We start from the raw sequence: 21,713 nt of genomic DNA, 5'->3' as shown, positions 1-21,713 counted from the left end.
GAGCGAGAGAACGGCAACGGCGGGGACACGGGTGTTTGTCTCATTCTATCTAACCCCCATTGAACGTACGTACATCAGCAGTGGAACAGGATAGGTAAAAACAGTTGGTTGGAGCAGGCCGCCCCTCTTTCAAACAACAATAATTTACCATTCAATGCAATACGAAAGAAAAACAACAACAACAAGGAACAACGAAGAGGAATGGCAAAGTTTGCACATACATCAGAGTGCCATGTGCGCGAATGAGTGCCGCACGAGCGGAGAAAGAGTGAATCAAGGATGCTGCGCATATTGGACTGGTGCGCATGAAGTGATTATTGCAACATGCAAGGAAGGAACAGTTCGGTTCCAGCAATCAAGTGGTAAACAGTTCCGCGTTTTCGTTTCGTTCAAGTTGATCGTCGGGGCGTCGGAACAGCAACGTGGTTTGTTTTTCTTTTGATTCCGTTTTGCTATCCTTGTGAGTACCGTTGCGTTGGTTCGAACTCATCGTCATCCACTCACACTCAGCAAACCGTGTGTGAGAACCGTCTGATGGTTGAATGAATGTTTATTCTCTCTCTCTCTTGCTCGCTCGCTCTCACTCCCACATCGCTCTCGACGTGTGATCCACAAAGAAGAGACGGTCTTTGCTGGACCTTTGCCGTGTACTTGTGTGTACTTACGGTTTTTGCGTTGCTGCTTACATACACAAGTTGCGCGTACTCAATCATTCGTTCGGTAACGCTCGCATCGTGTGCACACACATATTGCTCGCTGGCTGCTTCGCGTACTCTTTCCTGTCAGTGGGCGCACTTGAAGCAACTTCAGCTTTTAGTTAGCATAGTCAGTTGCACAGCGTGAGTGATCAAGGGTGGAAGTACATTGCATAGACTGCCTTGTTTTTTCTCCTGTTCGGTGGCGCATTTGACAGAAGCAACACAGCAACAAACACATCACCGAACAGACAGGTAGAGTCCAGTTTGCGTGTCGCGCTTCGCGGATCCGGAACGATCGCGAATTTCGGTAAACCAATAAAACCAAGTTCCCGCGTTCTTCGGTAGAAAATTGGACACGTTTTAGGTTGTGGTCAGTGACGTTTTTTTTTTATTTCGGGATTCCAATAGGAAGTGCGTGGGCCCGAATCTCGTGCCGAAGAGCAAGAGTCTGTCGTCTGTTGACAAAGCAAAAGCAGGTGCAAAGGAACCGGATGTTAGTTTTTTTGTTTGGTTGTTTTTGGTTTAGTGCTTCACGTTTATCAGTGTATATTTTTTTCTAAGCTACTAGCATAATCATATCAGTTCGACAATCGAGAGGGCTTAGAGAAGAACCCTGCATTGAGTTTGTTTTTAATTTGGTGTCATTGATGAATTGGCCGCTTATCGATTAATTTCGCGTGATAACACGGTCGGAGCGAAGCAATTAATTTCTACACAAACGCACCTACCTTGAACGGAGCGGCAATCAAACATCGACGGTCGGAATGGCCTCAATGAGTGATAAAAAATAGAACACACTATATTAATCAATTATATTTGCTACCCAATAAAAAAAACAACGCGGTTCCAATCACCTGATAAGTACGAAGTACCACTGCCGCCGCCGTTGTTCGCTACCATCACCCTTTTTTTTCGGTGGGGAACAGAAGATTGAAACTCAATTCCGTACATCATCATCACCGACGACAACAACGACGACGAGATCGATGTTCAATGCAGTCCAATGTTTCCATTTTTTTCCCGTTCACTTCAGTTAATTAAATTCAATTAATTTCTTCGGCCGGGGACAATAAAAAAAAATCGCAACTACGCGGCGATCCAGTGTTTGTGATTGATAAAACAAATGAAACATTTTTTTTGAGTTCGAAGAAAAAAAAATGCACAATTGAAAAACAAAAAGTCCAGAATTAATCAAGAAATTGATTGATTTTGATTAAAAGCTGGTGATAACGTTATTTTTTGTACTGGTGCTGCCGCTCGAAAAAAAAACATTCCGTATTTTGTTTTTGTTTGTTTTTCATATTTCGGTACTAACATGTGATTAGGGCATATCGTGCGATATGCCCTTTTAAAAGTTACGAAAAATAATGCTCATTACTCAAGTTTTAAACATGAAATTCAAGCATATTGCGCACAATTTCGTAGATTGGGCTTCTATCTACGAGATTATATCGATTATTGTGTTAATGAAGGTTGTAGAGCCGAGGAATAAGCATTATATTTTGTATCATTCGCAAGGGCCTATCGTGCGATATGCCCTAATCAAATGTTACTACCGATTTGTTCTTTCGACGTGTAAAAGTGCATGTGACAGAAAAAAAATTAAGTGCAAAGTGTGTGATGGTAGAACAATTCATTCATCCAAGTGTGCCAAGCCGTCGCTAACTCCCGCTGCCGTCTTCAGTTTTGACAAGTGCCAACGTTCAACGCTTGCTGGGATCAACAGACGGTAGATATATGCCACCCTCAACTCACCCTTCTCGTTTTGTTAACCTGCCTAACCAATAGTTGCCAGTTTTCCCCCGATTAATCGATAGCCGGGAAAACAAACAGAATCTTTTTGATCGCAAACTGCAGTCCCGAGTCAGCTGTTCAGGCGTACCTTTCACCTACACCTACTAGCCCGTCGAAGCGGCGTTCGCTTCCTGAATCCAAGCCTATAAATCTCCCCCTAGCAAAAAAAAAGTCCTACTGCTCTCGTCACTCACTCACACCAGCGTCGTCTGGCCGCGATGGCAGAACCAAGCCGAATGCGATTTTTCGGTGAGACACATTCAGTAGGATCTTACCGTAGTAAGGTTTATTGATTTTCCCCCTTTTTTTCCTATCCCATTTTCCGCATCGCACTGCAACTGCGGAAAATCGCGCAAAATTAATCACCGCGCCGTGCACCCTTCCACCCGTTATCCGGACCGGGGCCGGGCCGGGTTAGGGCAAATCGATTCCGATTTTCTCCTCTTCCTCCTGCGCCACACCGATATCAGCAACCCCGAGCACAATCGATACGTGCGATAAACGGTTAGAAAACTCATAACGCAAGCTTTCGTTATTAATCTGCTGCCTGCTGCCTTGTACTTCGGTGCACTATCTCCTATTTCAACCCCGGCTGGTGGTTCACCCGCAATCACTCAATCGATGGATTACTGCTGCGGGTGCAGAGCGCTAACCCTTTTCTTTTGTTTTTTTTTTTGTTCGTCAACCCGATTTTTTTACATTTAAAAGGTTGGAAGATAGTATCCTTCATTCGAAGGATGGGTGAACATTTTCGTAGTGTTTTTTACGGCTTATTCAGCATAAAACTGACTTAAAAACGTTAGAACGTTAATATATTTCAATAAAATACTAGATTTGGCATGAAACTCTTGAAAGTTTTCAAAAGAAATTTTTTCTCTGCAGACAAAAATATTACACAGAAAAAAATAATTAAATTTACACGACACGTAAATAAATAGTCCTTTTCAATCGAAAACCTGATTTAAAACCATGATCGATGTGAAATAAAATTGGAATACATAGATTTTTAAATGGACAAGACTGTGTATTAAAAAAAAAAAACGCTTCGTTTTGCTTTTAAAGTATGTTGAATAATATTGAAGAACTGTAAAGTAACTTTCCATTCAATTGCTTGCTTCAAATTTGTGCAAGGAAAGTGATGTAAATATGGAATGTTTGTTATTCAATTCATTGTAAAATGAGTGTTGATGAAAATTCAATGCATTTTAGGTCATGTTTTCAATCCCATCATCGATCAAAGTGACGTTCTCTTTATACATGTTGCATTAGTTTAGTTTTGTTCTCTGTCTGGTGCTTTTTTCATAAACTTTTTAAGATTAAAATCTGCAAATAGCACAACGCTTTTCATTAAAGCATTTGAAATCATATAAAATGGTATCTTTTTAAAATAAAACTTGAACCTGTAAGGTATGAAAATATTTTATGCAACAGTAGAATCTCCCATTTTGAACGGCATCTTTTTCAATCACGACTATATCAATCAATTTTTACTAAAGTCGTTTTTGCTTAAAAGAAACCATAAACCGACCGAGAGTAGATACTTAAGGCCATCGTCCAAGTACCATGAGCGCGGGTGGTTTTAGGAAATTTTCGATGGAAATTTTGAAAAATTTGCCAAAACCAAAAATATACAGACCTTTGAAAAGCTTTTATCTATCGGCAGGGCAAAAATGGCTGAGAAATTCGGATGATTTTCCGAGTCTTATCAAAAATAGCACTGAAAAAATTAGCTTTTTGTGTGATTATTCACAATTATTTGAAAAAATAATTCGATGGTATGATTTTTTTTTCAAAAAAACCTTATGCTGGCAACAAGGATCACATTCGGACACATTTTTGGAAAACCTTTTCACGCTTTTCATGGAAAATCAACGAATTTCATATAACCGAATTCAGTTGAAAAATTCAGGTTCGGAATTCTGCTCTCAAGAACTCAAATTCTGGAATTGAACTCATTTGAAAAATCTAGCTTCCGAATTTAATGCTAGAGCTGAACCCTGAATTCAATTCCAAAATCTAGCTGCAGAACAGCATGCAGATTTTGAACTCTAAACCGGAATTCTGGAAATAAATTCTGAAACTGAGTTTAGGAATTGAATAATGGTTCAGAAATTGTAGTTCGGAGCTCAGATCTGGATTTTTTTTTCAGATTCCAGATCTAGAATTGATTTCTTGAATTTTATTCCAGAATTCCAGAAGTTGAACTCCTGAATCTGAATTCTGGATACGATTTCCGAACTTAAATCCAAAAATCTTAATTTACAGTTAGGATTTAGTTCTACACACTTAAAAAAATCCATGTGATTTTACATCTTATTAGATGCACATAAATGGAGCGTCGCAATTCACGCAAATTCACGTCGAAGAACATTCAATATTGTGTCTAAAACTCCATGACATGAAATTCGTTGAAATTAAAAAAAAGAATACTGATAGCAACCGCCGCGACTTGAACCGAGAATCATTGGATCGCATGTACGTCTGTTAATCGACTGAGCCGCAGAAGCATGCATCTGCTTGGCTGGTAAAAGGTGCGTTTAAATTCAAACAGTCGCACCTGCTAGCAGAACTCAAGTTACAGTCGAAACCAGTAAAATTCAAGCTCATCTAACATTAAGTCATTACAAATAAAATCTTCCGTCATTTGACAAATTAGGTCTTTATGAATTACATCGTATGAGGAATTAAGTCACCTATAACATTCAATTTTTTTTTGTGTGTACATTAAAATTTCTTAAATCTACAGTCAAATGCAGAATCGAGAAGCGTTCCGATTGTTTGGTTAATATATTTTGCTCACATTGGGTCACATCTTTCTGTATATGACTGACTGCGAAGTGCGATTCGTCGGAAGATTTTGGTACTTTGCTTGGTAAAATAAAACAACTAAAAGATTGTTTTGTCAATTCTCTTCACCGCTCGTTCGCATCGAACTAGCGGCAGTTATTTTTTTTTATAAATGCATGGAAAGAATGCATTCAGAGTTTTCTGACTGCAAAGAAATTTTTTAAGAAAGCCCAATTTTTTCAAAATAATTTCTTCGAAATAGAGAATATGGAGTCGTTTCATGTATGTTTTATCGACCGACTTATTCTAGTATCAAATATGGAACATTTTTACAGTTAAATTAACATAAGATCCATGCATTTCTAAACATTATTATTCATTGAAAATTGTAGGTTTACGTGTCTGTGCGAAATGTTTGGTATTTTTGGCCGCAGAGATAATTAATTCTTGTAAAATCTAGTCATTTGACGAATTGGCGTTTTTTTATGAATTGTGTTAAATGATCACATCACCTGTAAATTCAATTCTATTTTGCTGTGTGGCTCATTTCAAAACCATATTTCAAACATCAAATCAAAATTAATAAGGACCGTATTTATAGCTGAGCAAGATTTTATAGCTAAACGTTTTCAACAGATTTCCCACTTTTTGGAAATCCTCAAACTGAAATTATGAAACATTTTTAGCAGAAAACTTACCCTCGAGAATGTTCATACATTAGTCGAACAACGAGTATGCTCATGGATTATTGGAATTAGAGTTAGAGAACTTCGAAAGTAGCCTGTAAATAAGTGTTGGAAGGTAAATATTAGATGGTATTGGACATTTCTTCAAACGCCGTCTCACCACTTCGTAGAATCATGCATAATTCTTTGCATTTGTTTCGGTTCTTCAAACAGGTAATGTTTTCAATATTCTACCTCGTCTACGCTTGATCGTATTTAAGCCAGAAATTTTAGTTTCTGCAAAATGAATAAACCTAAACGGATGTGATTTCTGCGGATGACGGAGGTAGCATTCGCGACTCCCGATTGTCTCGTCTATAGCATCTGTGAGAGATTGTAAAGAAACTCATCTGACGAAGAGTCCTAGTTCGTTGAAGCAGAAAAAATATATATTTTTTTTTGATCGGTCACATTCGGCGAATCAGCTTTCGGTGAATTGGCTTTCGGAAATATGACCAACTCAGGGTGATTTTTCTTCAAAGTTGAAGCTCGAATATACGAGCTCTGGTTTGCAAGACCAGCGCTTTTTACGGAATATTATTTTTATTCAGATTCCTGGAAATTTGTCCAGTTGATTTGGAAAATCAGGGAGTTTCATATGCAGATGTCAGTCGATACCCTGAATGATCTCGGATTTTTGGTTGAATAACAACATGTGAATTGCCGGTAGATCAACTATTTCTTGCAGTGTTATTTATTTTAAAAAGGCATGTTTCAAACATCAAATTACATTTCAACTACAGGTGAGATACTGCCTCATCCAACTTATAATAAAATTTATTAATAATAGGGACAGTAACTTTATAACTGAGATTTTATAGTCAAACGATTTATCAGATCCCGCCCGCTAAACTCGACTAGAGGTTTAGTTTTGTTCACTTTTTGGAAATCTTCAGACTGAAACTATTGGTGAGAAAATTCTTCAAGCATTTAGTGAAATAAAATTTAATAATCACAACGAATAAAGTATGTAAACTTCAGCTAGAGATTTCAAAAACATAAACCTTTTGATGAGAGAATCATTTCCTCGTAAATGTTCATCCATTTATAGTTTCCAAGGTGTCAAATCCGGGGAAAATAACCTGGAAATTGACAGGCTTCTAGGAAATTTTACTTAACTTGAAAATAAACTTAATTTTCATGTCATTTAAAAAAAAATCCTGAACTGGTTCAAAACTGGCTCGCGAAGTGGTTTTACAGTTGTCAGGTTCTGTCCTAGGTTTTAGACCGAAATTCACACAATTTCTCCGACTTCAAATCGAGTTCATTTGAGGGATTTCAAATAATGCCATACTGATTTGCAAGTCTCAGCTTGAATTAAGGTTAGGGGAATTGTTTATTTGAAAATGGTAATTCACTTTAGCTTGAACGAGTTGTAGCTGTGTTAAGTGATAAGGATAACCCCAGCGTTCTCGGTCGGGGCTTAAAAAAAAGGTAAACTATCTTTGATTTTTTCACTTAGAAAAACTGATACTGGCTTAAAAGTCGTCTCATGTTGAGTAATTTGTAAAAATTTGGTTCGACTTGGATAATGTTTCTTGCCATGAAGATGCCGAAATGAGTGTATTTCATTTTGAGTTAAGAAATTTCTTAGCTATTTGTGCTAAAATTCCACCGAAAAGCCCAGGCTCGTGGTGAAACAGGCGTTAGCGTATGCTACAAAGGATTTCTGTAGATACGGGCCGTCCCATTCCAAGACGAAGTACGAAATGATCAGTTTATGGATTGCCAGCGCATTACTCAAATATAAAAAAAAGGATTTTCAGGAAAAATCAACCTGGGCAATTAAGAAATTCCAGAACGAAACTTTTTTAACCTGAAAAAACCTGAAACTTTCGGAAAATCTTCACTCGGAACAATTGTCTTTACAAATATATTATTTTATACACCGACTTCAGTTTCTAGCAACTTTTAAGAGTTTTCTGGAAAAAAATCTTCATCTAGATTCAAACTTTCAATTGTTTGTATGTATAACAAACAGAACAACAGATAATTGAAAAATTTGAGCAACAAACGTATGAACAGAGATGCATTCGAATGGTAGAAGTTCGTAGTTCATTGAATTTAATTTTTATAGATGACTTTTATTATCCAATCATACTTACCTTACCTTACCTAACCAATCATACATTCGGCTAAATAAGAAAATTAATATCCATGTTCTACAGATTTTTAGAACAGATATGTCTTGTCTAGTATTCAGAAAATCATTGTTGATGAAACTTTTTAGTAAGTGTAGCGAAAATGGTTACGAAACAACCGGGAAGTTGAGACAAAAACTGGAACATGGATATCAGAAAGTATTGGATGAAAATCGGGATCCCCGAACATAGGGTCAAAAAGTTTTTCTGGCCCGAAGAGGCGAAGCTTAAAAACTCTATTATCAAGAACAGAAATCGCCGTAGCCATTTCGTCGAATCTTGCATAATTCTGCAAAATTTGATACGGGTCTTCAAACGAGTAAATTTGCACTGTTCTACTTTGCCTACGGTCGATTGGATTCCGGTGACGATGAAATCTAGCTCCGGATGATGTTATTTCTGCTGGTGAGAGCTGGTTTCGTTTGAAGACGGCCAATGGTGTTGTTTCGATTTCTAAGATGACATTTTCGTCAATTGGTCGCTTATGTATTTTTGCGTTTACGGCCGACGTTTCGAAGGGTTATTCCTTCATCTTCAGGGTGAATGAAAATTTGTGCTTTAGTTAATAACAATATACTGTCGCAAGATACAATGATTTTACCACATGTACCTACTCCCAAAATGATACGAAACTACAAGAATTTGTGGCAGAGTTTGTTACATGAACATAAGAAAGTATTAGAAAGCCACGAATATTTTGTAGAAAACAATTTCGCCGAATCAAACATAGTTCTTGGAATCTGATTCGGTTGTTCGAACTGGCAAATTTTTACTGTTGCTTGGATTTACGTAAACAATAATAAAGTCAAGCTTTGAGTAACCCAGGAAAAAACGAGTAAACTTACATAGATGTGATTTCGAAAGCTAAAACTTTTGTTTTTCGATTGTCAAAATTTTGGGAAATTGGTCTGTCGGTGAACTGTGATTCGAAAAATTCCATTCAAGTTGAGGCTCGAACATGCGAGCTCTGGTTTGCGAGATTAGCGCCTTTTACTTTGACCATGAACGGAATTTTTTTTTTTCAATTAGATTTCTGAAATTTTTTCCAGTTGATTTGGATAAACAGGGCGTTTCATATGCACATGTCAGTCGATACTCTGAATGATCTCGGATTTTTGCGTTCAATAATAACATGTGAATTGCCGGTAGATCATTGATTTTTATTTTTGGTTGGATCATAATGATTTCACTTTAGTTGACAATGTTGAATTTGTACATACACAAATGCATCGGATATATCGGATCAGGCTTGGATCAGCTTGCCGAACCATCTGGTTCCTCTAAGCTACGAACGATTTCTGCTAATACGAGTCGTCTTTTCCCAAGACGACGTATGAAGGGATGGATTTAGCGATACTCGAAAAAATCTGCGCAGAGTTTTGGCTTGATAACTAAATGTGGCTTGTATGAGGGTAAACCGATCGGACAGAGAGTATGAATATATATAGACTTTCGAACGGAGCCTCGGAGACCCATAGAGTTATATACCATTCGACTCAGTTCGACGGGATCGGAAAATGTCTGTGTATGTGAACCGATTTTAACAAGCCTAGGCCCGTTTGAAAGCTATTGTTGGGCCATTGATCAAGTTCGAAGATCAAATGGCTGTGACTTTTGGTTCCGGAGATATGATGGTAAAAGTGACGTAACTGACAAAACGCGTTGTTTTTTTACCGCGCAAGATTTTCGGAGATAGCTGAACTGATTTTAACAAACTTAGGCTCGTTTAAAAGCTACTGTCGGACCATTGATCAAGTTCGAAGATCACATGGCTGTGACTTTTGGTTCCGGAGATATAATGATAAAAGTGACGTAACCGACAAAACGCGTTGGTTTTTTACTGCGCAAGTTTCTCGGAGATGGCTGAACCAATTTTAACAAGTCTAGGCCCGTTTGAAAGCTATTGTTAGGCCATTGATCAAGTTCGAAGATCAAATGGCTGTGACTTTTGGTTCCAGAGATATAATGGTAAATGTGACGTAACCGACAAAATACGTTGATTTTTACCGCTCTTAAATATATATGGGTGCCAAAATTTTGGGATCACCTCTATTTTCGTAAAGCTCTAGTGCTCAAAAGTTTAAGCACCTCGTAAAAAGCTCTCATGCAAAATTTGAGCTGAATCGGACATGCGTAAGGGGTGCTGCTCGGCGGTAAAGTTTTGAAAATTTTCAATCTTGAAAAAGCACCATGAAATTTCCAAAATCGAAATTTTGTTTGATGCCAAAAGTCTCAAAACTGCATGAAACGTCGAGATTTAGTGTCATCTAAAAATTTTTTTTTTTGAAAAATCAACTTTCTTTGATAGTCCCAAAAAGTCGATTTTTTCAAAAAAAATTTTTTTTTCGATATGACACTAAATCTCGACGTTTCATGCAATTCTAAGCCTTTTGGTATCAAAAATTTTTTTTCGATTTCGGAAATTTCTATGAAAATTCCACTAAGTAGACTAAGAAGGGTTTTTTTTAGATTAGCATTCTCATATAAATAGGCAACGTAAATGCCAAGCGCTTAATTGGAAAAACTATACCGAGTATGACGACAATTAATTGGTGTCAAGAATGAGCCAAAATTAGTGTCAGAATTTTTTTCATAAAATGATAAAAAAAATCATGAAACTGCTTTGAAGAAAGAGAAAGGCATTATCACACTACTAGGTGGATTAAGAAGGGTTTTTTTGTTGGAATAAAATAATTTTTCTTTGGTTAACGATGTTGAAAATTGTATCTTGGAATTTTCACAGGAAGCTTTCTTAGCTATCCGTTTATGTTTGAGGCGAAAATGATACCGGACTCTTTGGTTCTCGTAAGCTACAAACGGTTTCTGCATATTCGAGCCGCCCTGTTCCAAGACGACGTACGAAGGAATAGGTTCATATTCACAAGGAAATGCTTCCATTTCCATTTCACATGACACAAAATGACGGTTTGTGTTATTGTCGATTCGCAAAACTGGCACCGAATCGGCCAAACCGATACTGCATAATTTATCATGGGAACTCACAGAACAGCCCAGCCCAGCCCAGCGGAACACCGAAGGCCGGGAAAGGCGCCGAGGTACGAAGTGATTAAGTTCAATTGATTCAATTAATTACTGATGGAATTATTTACTACTGCCCGCCGGTACTTAGTTCCCGTGAGTAATTCAAAAAAAAAAAAAGAATTACGGCGCCATTCTACATAGTAAAAGTAGTTAAATATTCGCGATTTTCTTCGACTATTTTCCGTAGGCATTCCGGCTCTCCGGGACCGGTATGGCATGAGACGAGCGGCGCAAAGCGGGGAGTACAGTAATTGAATTTAATTGAATTAATCGGAGGAAGCGAAATTGTGCAACTGTCCTGGCTTCCACATTCACCGCCACCCGCAATAATGGGTTGGGTCTCGGAGGACGGAGCGACCAGAACGGAAAGGAACGGAAAGGAAAGCTCTAATTCAATTGAAGATTATGTAACAAAAGAAAATCTGGAACAGAGGCGCTCTAAAGCGACTGGACTGGTCCGGTGGTAGTAGGGAAATTGCAATGATTTTAATTCGATTAGAAAGCCATTTAGTGCGCGAGTCCAAACGGAGATGAGTCAGCAGCAAGTCAGTTGACAGGTTTTGACTGATGATTCAAGAAAATTTTCTGTCTGGAACTAATTAATTCCATTACCCCTTTCAACGGAAAACCGACTTTCCCGATCGGTGGTTGACTCCAGAAATGTTCCGAATTGTTCCGATTCAAAACACTTTTTCACTCACTTGCACACATGCTCGCAATATCGGGTGCCAGCGTACGTAGAGCTGTATGAGTAATTAGAACTCTCTAGCACTTAGAGATGCACCCATACAGCGAAGCACGTGGCGTCCCGTCGTACGGAGCGAGCGAAAAAAGCGGTGAGAGCGGTGTTCGCGCCTGTGAGGTATACTCACTGCATAACACTCATTACTCTCACTGTTTTGCTACACGGGCGGCATCCGTTCCGCTTTCCCACCACAAGAATGGAATGAAATAAAACAGTTGATTTGTAGTTTTGTGTCTGCTTATTCCGTACGAAAAGTTCATCATCTTGCGAGACATACCAACACACTGTTGAAAACCCACGGAAGTACGTACACTCACAAAGATACCGGAGAGTAGCAAGTCATCTAACCACACTATTTCCCGGTAATAAATAAAATTACCATTTACCCACTACCCCTTTCCCAATTAGCGCCCCGGTTTTGGCGCACAACTACAACCATAGCGAACATTCAGAAGGCGGGTAGGAGTACCCCACCCCCCCCCCTCCCCAAAAAACGGTACTTGTCATTGTAATTCATGTTGTATAGTAACAACCGTCGTTCCAGGGATGCGGACCAGAGGCCGTTCTCTCATTCTGGCCAACGATTAATCCGATAGCACCGTCTACTTCGGACGCAGTGGAATGTCATTAGCTAATGCTGGCGGCGGCAGTAACGGCGACGGCGGCCAGGACATTCGGAATGACGACAACGGCGGCGACAATATCGCACGGACACCAGCGAAAGTGTTCAAGTACTTGTAAAAGTACCCCTCCTTACCCCGTCAGGGCCGGGAGGGCCGATTAGAGAACCACTGTGGCACTGGCAGGAAAAATCAATAAAACAATAACGGCTCTCCTCGACTCCATAGGCGAGATAGTTTTACGAACAACCCGTTTCGCGAAACAGAAAATTATGACGTGATTCTATTTCCTAACCGTTTTTCACAGATCAATCCATCGTTCATCGAAGCAGGCCAGAGGTTGTTTAGAACCGAACTTTTGAACCGTCGTCAGTGATAAAAGTGACAGAAGAGAAGAAAAAAAGCAAAACTGTTAGTTGGTGCATTTCGGTTTTTTTCTTTTGTGTGTGGCGATCGAGTAAAAGAAAAAGAAAAGATTCTATTCCGCTGAAGGTGAAGTTCCCAGTGCATGTTCTGATTCCCAGGAAGAAAAAACCCACAGTGATCCACAGCAAGCAAGCAAGCCGTTCTCCTTCTATTGAGTTGTCGGTAAGTTCACAGCTTCATTTAGTTGATTCTTTGTTTTTTTTTGTTCCCCCGTTCTATGTTTGCATACGAAATTTGACAGCTGAGTGAGGCGATTAGCGTGACATCTTCCGAACAATAAGCGCAATTTGTGTACTATCCAAAACTCAGTCGAGTGCCAATATTTACATATATAAACACAGAGTGTGTGACTTCTCAGTTCGGCTCGGCTCGGCTGCCGATCCGCTGCCAAGTTTGGAACGGCGGCACAGGTCGTTGCCGGTCGCGTCGCAAGTCGCGCGGGATCCGTATCAGAGCCATCCAACAATTACGGTGGGCCAGGTGGGTGTACGGGGGGAGGGTTCGGGAGAAGAATTTTTGTTTGTTATTTATTCTCCCAATATGTATTTTATGTGTATACCGATGATGTTGTTGATGCGCGCACAAACACACACACACACACACACACACACACGTACACGCGTGGCACATTATTTCAATCGTCTATTTGTACATTCATTGAGCGAAATTGGTAGCGAAGACGCCACCATCTCGTTGCCCCCAACCCGTCGGGAGTTTCAGTTTAAAGGATGGTGCGTGCGTGAAAATTAAATAAAGCAATACGCTTGTAGACATTAGCGTATGGTTACGGTTAGGGTTACCAGCTTCCTAGCGCTTCCTGGTTTTGGAAAGAATGCAACATGCCTTTTTAATTTTTAAGTGTTTAAAATAGGGTTCGTGTTGAGAAGTCTAATGCTAACTAACTTTTCGTTAATCCGTCTGGTCACCGCACAAAGCAAGCCCAAGCGCTGCTTTTTGTTTTCTTCTTGATGTACACTTCTGTCGAAGCGGACAATATTAAAAACGAACATGAAATTAATCATAACTTCATTGTCAACTAAGCAGGCGCTCCATTACTGTCGGTGGATCGGTTTCCATAGCATTCGCTATAGTATCGACCAGAACCGGAAAAGACGGAAAGACATTGTACAGCGAAAATGCTTTGAACTTCCACTAAAATCGAGTCTGAGCAATCTATCCTGCACTGAATAATCATCCAAAAACCCGGTGAAAGCGAAAATTTCCACAACAGGAACAAAGAGAGAAAGAGAGCGAGCATGAAAATGACACAATCGGAAAACGGCGAAAATACTTACGTTTTACGCGATCCGAGGCGAAAAACCGACACAAAACAAAACCACCGACGTATGCGACGTAGGCTAGCGGGATAAAGAAAAAATGATTCGAGCCGCAATAAAAAACAATTGAATCAGAAACAATCACAGCACAGGCCACGTGGTTGGTTGTGGCAGCAGCAGCGACAGCGTCACCGGCGATGCAATGGTGTAATTGAAATTCAATGTGACAGCTGATCGCTCCATTCAATGAATGCCTCCAGCCGTCCGCCTGCCCGCCCGCTCGCACTCCAAAGGGACAGACAGTAGACAGCGACAGGTCAAAAGCTTGGGGCGTTCGGAATCAGAAATAAAAATGTCCATAAATTCTAATGACTGTGCGCGGATTTTTTTTTTGAAATTTTTTTGAAGCTCGAAGCTTGAAAAATCTTGAAAATTAAAACACTACAAGAATTATTTCGTTGGATTTCAATGTCATTCTTCTTTGTTAGAAGTATAGTAGGCCTTGGAATATGAAGTGCTGTTTTTTTTGTTTCGATGCATTCGATTTTGTAAGTTACAGGGTGTTAACAATGAAAACCATTTATGAGGAGATTCAGTGCTTTTTTTGAAGCCCATATTTATTACAATTACGTGTGAATTTGGTTTCGTCGATTTCGTTCCACAATCCGTCGTAATCGTCTTTTAGCACTGTTCAGTGCATGGGATCTTGAGTTGAACTCGTTTGGAAGATTACTAATGTCGTTTTCGCTTGATACCAAACCTAACCCAGTTTTCACCCTAACTGCTGTCAAACCGTTTGTTTTAAGCTAGTTTCGAACCTAGTTTCAACGTTGTTGAACTGAATATCGAGTCAGTTTCGAACCTGGATTTTGTATCAGGTTTGCTCAAATCTTCGTTGCTATGTGCAAAATCAACACAGTTTCGTGAAAAGTATTTGTTTGATCAAACTACCCTGGATCAGTTTCAGTTTTCTCAAGCGAAAGCGACATAAATATTCGTAAAAAAGAACCGGTAAACGGAGAAAGATTGGCAGATTTTGGAAAGTAGTCTTCGGTAGCCATTTTCTTCCATACAAAAAATATCGGTCTAGGCTCAGTTTATTTTTATAGTTTATCTCTGAACAGAAAAAAAAACTAGTAATTTAACATGTGGCGTAATTCCACACAAAGCTAATAAAAGTCATTTTCATTTACTGAAAAATAGACGAAAATGACAAGAAATTACTGTCACTCTCAGCTTCGCTTGCAAACTATGAGAACGAAATCCATGTCCAGTCAATGACATACGCGGGACAGTAGTTTCAAAATTGTGTTTTTTCTTTCATTTGCCCTTTCAGTCATTTGCAGTTTTCAGTGAAAATCCTATAGTATGCAGCTGTAAGAATTGAAAACGACAGGAAAAGGTTTCACAATAATTTTTACCTGCTGGCGCTCGAATTTGTAGTAGTTTTGGTTTCCAAAGAGGTTCTGTGGTGTATTTACTTCGATTTGCCATATTTTAGTCACTTTTTATAGCCAAGCGTCACAGATTTTCAATACATCGATGAAAGAATGAGAATTGAAATTCTGCTGTTACTACCTGAAGACGTTAGTTTGGTTTCGTCTTGTCATAGAGAAAAATAGTGACATTGGCAATTATGCTCTCTCGTTTTTTCGATGAGAAACGAAAATTCTTCGTCTCTCTTCGTTTGTTCTGGTGTCGGTCATTTACGAATTAGACAGTAAAATATTGAAAACGAGACTACTGGAATGGTTTCTTTCATTGAGAATGCGTGACAATTTTAAGCTCTGATCACATAAATAAGAAAGTGACATTCTTGGTAGTATACCATTCTACCGTTGATTTCGAATAGTGGGAAGAAGCAAGATCTAGCCAGAAGACAACAGGATCCTTGTGGCTTCGAACCATGGGTAGAAGTCGGTTTTGTAAACATTCCTTGATGTATATTTCGCTGTTCATTGAAGCAGTGGTGATGAAGGGTTTCGAAATCTTACCGCAGCTACAAATTGCTTGCCAGACCATAGCTTTCTTACCAAGTTTTTCGACTTCAATCGATGTCTCGGACTGGTTTAACACTTGCCCTTCTCGCACCGTATAATATTTTAATCCCGGCAAGGATTTGTAATCGAGTTTCACGTAGGTTTCGTCGTTCATGATTATGCAGTTCAAATTTCCAGCAAGAATCGTATTGTACAGCTTTCGAACCCCCGGCCTGATCGATGCTTCTTGTTTCGGACTACGTTTTGGTTGTTTCTGCTTCTTATAGGTTCGAAGATTCAAACGTTCTTTAGCACGAAGAACATTTGACTTCAAAGTGCCCATTCCCCAGAATGAATTGATACAAATATTTTAAGTTTCATATTTTTGTGACGAATTTTCAAATTGGTAAGATTGGTGATCTCTCCAAGCAATTGAAAGCTTCAAAGTATCTGAACTATATTCACTTTCTTGCTACTTGGAATAAACGAGGATTTGTCGGCAACTTGAAAATATATAACAAGCTTAGAGCAAGATTCTCGCTGTTTGGCAGATGGGCTTAGATGACTATTGATATGGTTATTTAACGGATTCGGTGGTTAGTGGACACTATATTTTATAACATTTTCTTTTTTACTACTGAATGTTCCAGAATTTCTCATTTTATCGCTAAATTATTCGAAATTTGTTGTATAATTGTCATGCTATGAACATTGATCAAACATGACTACGTAATATCACCAGTTTTTATTGACAACCATCTCAAAAAAAAATTATTCATTTCTATTCCGATTAAAGGATTTGCATTTAGTCTACATCTTTAGTCTACAACTAAGCCAACACATGCAACGCCGAAGAAGTTGCGCAGCTCTTGAAAATTAATCATCTCAGTTCCACTCTTAATATCATATGTAGAAACCATTAGCTTAAGAGAGATCTGCTATCAACCTTCAATGGATTCGCTTAAAGGATAAGATGACAATTGGTTTATTCGCTCCATTTTTGCGTTACAGAAGTTGCACATTTTCACATTAAATTTTTGTGATATTTCTTTTTCAAAGCGAAACGAAATCGTTGACTCTGAATTCGTTGCAATCCGTTCATTGTAGGCCAAGTAATCAGCAAATAATTGATAGAAACGTTGACGTCGCTTCACAATTCTGCTGTCCGAAAAAATAAATTCGTACAAATAATTTTTGGGGCGAAACGAAGTTCAACGGGTCAGCTGTTCTATATATATAAAAATGCAGAGATAGTTCTTTGTAATCGCATTACGTAAGAACGGATGGGCGGATTTACACGATTCTTTTTTTTGTTTGATCAGTTTCCACCTCCGCCGGGTTCGTACATCAAAAAAATTAGGAAAACTTGTCCAAAATGTGAGAAAAATCCATAAAGTTATTTTGTATGGTAAATTGAATTTTCCGTTGAAAAAGTCGCCAATGATTGCTAGATCTACGATTGATGTTTGGCGCGCAACGCTCAGTACTTCACCGCTGAAGAAAAGAATACTAGATCGTTGGAAAATCGTTTGGCGCGCAACGAGTAGTTTTGGGGGGAGACTTCACATGCTTTGATACATTTCACTCCATGCTCTCTCGCATATGTGCAAAATGACTCTCGATGAGTCGGGTGGCCAAGAAAGTTTTGATATTTTTCGGTTACAAGTTTGACTACATCACACAAAATTCAATAAAGCTACCGTTTGTTTGGCAGCCTTTCTGAGCCGATTTTATGTTTCTCTCATGTTTCGTTACGTTACCAGGAAACTAGAGCAGAAAAAATGGCGCCACCATAGGAATCGACTTACCTTCACAAATGTGTTTTTATGCACTAATCGCATCTAAATTAAATTATCAAGACATTGTCAGAATAGATTTTTGATCCATGTTTTTGAAGGCGAGATATTCAATGAACAAGTTGAAAGTTGCCGTTTTCAACTATGCAATTGTTCCTTAATAAAAAAGACTTTCCCGACCACTTTCTGAAATTTTCACAGCACCATTAGTTGTGTGATCTACTGTTTTATGCATTGGCTTGAATGATAAAAAGAATAGTGGTACAAACACTTCTCATGTTCACTCCGATAGAACAGAAGAATTGCACATTTTTCGATATAATTCTTTGTGATATTGATTCTCAGGACCGAACTCACCGCAATTCGTTAAAGGTAAATCGAAAACTAAGCAAAACTATGTGGTGGTTCGGTTAATGAGACGACTATTGATACAATTATTAAACAAATTCAGTGTTCCAGTAGAAGTTAATGGACACAATATTTAATGAAATTGTAATTTGAGCTTTCGAATGTCCTAGAAGATTGTCTCATTTTATTGCTAAATTTTCAATCGAAAATTGATCCTGTGATTGCACTTCTCCGAACATTCATAAAACACGACTAAGTAATATCACCAGACTAGCGGTGAACCAGTTTATGGAAAACCGCTTAAAACAATTTTATTCCTTCCGATAATCCCAAGGATTTTCCATTAAATTTTTGAACGTCTTCAATCTACAATTAGGCAATGATAACCAACAAGTCGCGACGGCAGCTTTGGTAAATTTTCGGAATCAATTCAAGTATTCATCTTAGTCATCTCCGCTCCACCCTTCATCTCATATGTCGAAACCATTGGTTTGAGAGAGATCTACAATCTCTGTTCAATGCACTGAACAAAAGGTTGAGATGGCAATCGGTGCATTTGCTTAATTTGCTAAATTTGCGTAACAAAAGCTTTTAACATGTTGACAATAATTTTTGAAACTAAATTTTTTATCGAGCCGAGTTTAATGTGTTTAATGTGAATTTGTCATAATTCGTTTATTGTAGGCCAAGTAATAGATAAAATAATGGGATAAAACTAACGTTTAAAATTCTGCTGTCCAAAAACATAAATTTAATTAAAAAAAATTTTCAAGCGAAACGAAGCTCGACGGGTCAGCTAGTTTTCAATAAGAAATCAATTCTGGTAAATTTCAAACCGATATTTTAATTGCAAGATAAGTGAAAATGTGCTGCCTCAATGTGATTAATTTTAAAACGCAGCTCTACTTCTTCTATCGTCAGCAGCCGCTTAAACTGATTACTGATAAACAAAATACGAATCAACCCGTTGACAATCGCGCATATGTATATATAATCCCTTGTGGCTGTAAAACGAGTCTAGCAAATTATCCAAGCGGCTCTGGCCCAAGACATTCTGAGATTCCCCTTGATGTTAATCTCCGATCCACCCATGATAAGAAGTAATCCAATCGATTGTTGAAGACTGCAATTATTCGAATCTGTTTACGAAGCACTTGGTTGGTGCGGGTACGCGTCACTGTTTGATGTATTGTTCGAAATGTCGCCATGTGCTTAAGTCAGTGTCAGAATGGGGTGGGGGCGAGGGGACATTAATAATAGGCCCCGTGATCAAATTAGCTGCCCAGCACACAAACGCTCGGGAAGCGCAACAACGACACCCATTGGACGTGTTCATTTGCGTTGAATTGTTGATAAAAAAAAGGAAGCAATAAAACTTTATTAATTACATTTTACGATATATTAATTATATTTCATACAAACTAAGCAGCGAACATGCCGGGTACAGCTGTCTTAAATATTTCTCGAACTCGTCATTCGGCGGGTTGTGTTCTTCCATTGACAGCTTCATTATATCGCGTTGTTTGGTTAAAAGTTTCTAGTTCGAACAATTCGAGCAATTGTGCTAATGAAACTTTAAGTTAATTATAATGCCCCTCAAAGTCATGCTTCTATTTTTTTTTTTGGTCTGGTGTGTTTCTTCTGTCCATCGATTGTATTGCCTGCACACAGCTTCGGTCGGTTGTGTTTCCTTCAAATTCAAACAGTAAAGAATCTAATTGTGAGAGCAAACATAACCTCAACCGAGATACAATTTCTCGCCGCATGACGGACCGTTGATGTCGTCGTCGTCGTCGTCATCGTCGTTGGTGGTGGTGGTGGCAGTGGGCGGAGGCGGGAAGAAGTCGGAAAACAACCGACAACCATAGCGAGAAGAATGGATTGAAACGCGTACACATCAACTGTACTGCTAGCCTCTCTAGCGCAGCAGCAGGGCAGAGCGGGGGACAGCCCAGTCTGTTTCGATTTGGCGTTTTGTTGTCATTGGGAATTATATTAATTAATAACGCCGTGGAGCTGGTGGAACGTACAGTACGAAGCTGCCCCAGCATCTTGTGCGGATTACAGCGGTATGTGTATGTTTTTTTGCGAAACTTGTACTACCGGTAGAAGGTCGCCAATATTCAAATACTCGGGCTCAGATTGATTGCTTCAAGGATTCTCTGAATTGGCACGATAATTCACGATACTTTTCTTCTAAATTTTTCTCAAACCTGAATAATGCACTGGAACCTGTCGAACTGTCAATGCAAACCAGCTTACTTCGATCGATGCGATTTGTTTGCTTGCAACTGAAGTGGCAAGGTGGCTGGCTTCTGTCTGTCATTACAACATCCAAGTGACCGGTGGGTGGTCTTTGGCCAAGCGCAAAATTGATCCTGCCTCGTACGTACGTACGTACACATATGCAAACCAGCTGAACGGGAGAATCCGTTTATTTAGGCTAGCCTTGAGTTTAATAGCAACTTGGCATGAATACCGAATGCGGACGACCGCATCCAGGTTATCGATAAACGAATTTGCGTCTCAATTAAAAACAGTTGACCCCGTTTTTCCCGGGAAATGCGATTGGACATTTATTTGGCGCGCTTGTTTGGAGATGGCAGTCGGCTACCGAAAATATGATTAAACGATTCGATTACATCATAAATGGGGCGGCAACGGAAACATTTCGACTGAGTGGTTCGGCAGCCATGTCAAAACGATAACGCCGAGGGGTCCAATTGCACTTACAGGACCGAGTTGTGGTTAATTGATTAGAAGAAGAAAAAAAAAGGGTGGCATTCGAGTACGAACGAACTGAGGGAGCAGTCGTTCACTGCACGTTACAGTATTGAATACTAATTGAACGTCCGTCCGTCGAAGCGCGGGAGAGCGATAAACGTTCGAAGCTTTGCTAATAGTTTTTAATAAAAAGTCATAAAATTACCAGTTTGTTTTGCGGCGGGGTGATTTCTCGGGTACTTGCTACTATTAGAGGTAGGAAGGCGGGAACACGGAAACCGCTGCCGGGTAGGCGAGTGTTTGTTTTCGTGGCGGCTGGGCTAGGGTGGATGTGCTTCCCCGCGTGATTTTCAAGTTCAAACTGATACGTGACGTTTGAGTGGCTGCTGGCTCTGTGTTTGGAAGATGGCACGTTTTTTTTTGTCATCACTAGAGCAACCTTAAAATTTTGATTATACACCAGTTTTTAACGAACATCTAACATAAGCAACGTTATCCCGTCTAGCCAGTGTTCAATGTTCGGAATGGTTAATCGAGTTCCTGCTTTGGCGTTATTCAGTTGTAGCACAACTAGCATTAGTTCCGGGTAAAATAACCTACTGACTGAAATA

At 39.2% G+C, this 21,713-nt stretch overlaps 1 protein-coding gene across 14 annotated transcripts in view; it reads left to right on the top strand.

Annotated features, from left to right (window-relative positions):
* Positions 1-349: 349 nt before the first annotated feature.
* The window catches only part of LOC131431869 (protein abrupt), a 202,859-nt gene continuing 181,495 nt past the window's right edge, over positions 350-21,713 (top strand). For 2 of the 14 annotated variants that reach the window (XM_058597787.1, XM_058597792.1), the window contains exons 1-2: positions 579-950; positions 12,860-13,140. The gene's annotated coding sequence lies outside the window, so the exon portion shown is untranslated. Of the gene's footprint in view, positions 461-525; positions 1,192-12,859; positions 13,141-21,713 lie in introns of those variants that run through there. The other 12 variants (XM_058597796.1, XM_058597795.1, XM_058597797.1 and 9 more) reach the window with 12 other exon arrangements.

This window comes from Malaya genurostris, chromosome 2, assembly GCF_030247185.1.
Source record: "Malaya genurostris strain Urasoe2022 chromosome 2, Malgen_1.1, whole genome shotgun sequence".
Taxonomy (NCBI): Eukaryota; Metazoa; Arthropoda; class Insecta; order Diptera; family Culicidae; genus Malaya; species Malaya genurostris.
This window is presented reverse-complemented; position numbering and strand designations above follow the sequence as displayed.